We start from the raw sequence: 1,325 nt of genomic DNA, 5'->3' as shown, positions 1-1,325 counted from the left end.
ATTTGCCACCCCATACCCACCTTCACTAACCACAAATCTGATCTCTTATTCTGTTTGTTTCTGAAGTATAGTTGACTTACAACACTGTTAATTCCCATTACGCAAGACAGGGATTTGATATTTCTCTACATTTCAAAATGATCACCAGGGTAAAACTAGTTACAATATGTCAATGTAAAGACATTACCTATTTATTGACTGTATTCCCCACACTGTACAGGTCGCCCCCATGATTCATTTATTTTGCAGTTGGAAGTTTGTAGCTCTTAATCTCCCTCACCTATTTCTTTGTCCTTCCAACCTTTCCCCTCTGGCAATGATCTGTTTGTTCTCTGTATCTATGCCTGTTTCTGAAACAGGTAAATTAATTTTAATCATGTATTTCATTTAATCCAACATATTGAAAATGTTGATTTCAAACATAATCAACATAAAAATTATTAATGAGATAGTGTACCTGTTTTTCATTCTAACTTTTGAATGTCGGTGTATTTTCTGCACTGATTGGGCATCATAATTGAGACACACCATTTTTAATAGTTTAAGTAATTTGCAGGCAATTAAGCCGACTGTGCTCTTTTCCCCGTGAGAGCCTGGTGTGCAATGGCTACAGACCAGCAACCTCCTTGACAATGTATTCAACCTGTTGCCTGTAAGGGTTGCCCTAAGGGACCTTGGAGACAGACCTTTCCAGTGGACATTCATGACTGGCACACTGCACCCAGTCTAGCTCCAGACAGGCATGTGTGGTGCTTTTGGAAAGCCCCAGGGCACAGTGGCCAGGGTCCACATTGGCCAAGTCATATGTCCAAGCTGCAAAACAAAGAGCATGATATTGAGGCCCTCAACAGGGGGGCCTGGCCTGTTGAGATGTGGGAAAACCCACATCTCCAAGGACTGGGTATTTACTAAATTTAAAGCAGATGAGTTTGAAGACATGGTGGCAGAAAAGCAGCTTATCCTGGATGGCTGTGGGGCCACATACACCCCTAATCATGTTCCCCTGGACGAATGGTGGGTCTTTTGCTCACGGGAGCCTTGGCGCCAGCCTCATTACTCACGACCACCAATAAATCCTATTTCCTGTGTTCCCCAAAAATAGTTAAATGGATGTCTATCAAAACTATAAAATTGCATTTCACAGGAAAACATGTTTTACACTTCAGTTTGAAGACAAATGATTTAAAATGAAATGAAGAATTCAGTTCCTCAGTGGCATTAGCCCTGTTTCAAGTGCTCAGCAATCACATGACCATGGGCAGCTGAAGGGTTAACCTCTCACCTAAGGCCAACACAGAGAGTGTTAAAAAATCAGAGAAGTGTGT

General features: G+C 41.7%; 1 non-coding gene across 1 annotated transcript; it reads left to right on the top strand.

The window, feature by feature from the left end:
- Window positions 1-550: 550 nt before the first annotated feature.
- On the top strand, window positions 551-686 carry LOC122449041. The gene has a single exon (XR_006271859.1). It is a non-coding gene; the product is annotated as a small nucleolar RNA SNORA70 (small nucleolar RNA).
- The last annotated feature ends 639 nt before the right edge of the window (window positions 687-1,325 follow it).

Source organism: Cervus canadensis, chromosome 10, assembly GCF_019320065.1.
Source record: "Cervus canadensis isolate Bull #8, Minnesota chromosome 10, ASM1932006v1, whole genome shotgun sequence".
NCBI lineage: Eukaryota > Metazoa > Chordata > Mammalia > Artiodactyla > Cervidae > Cervus > Cervus canadensis.
Note: the sequence above shows the minus strand (reverse complement) of the source record. Positions and strands in the feature narration are given on the sequence as shown.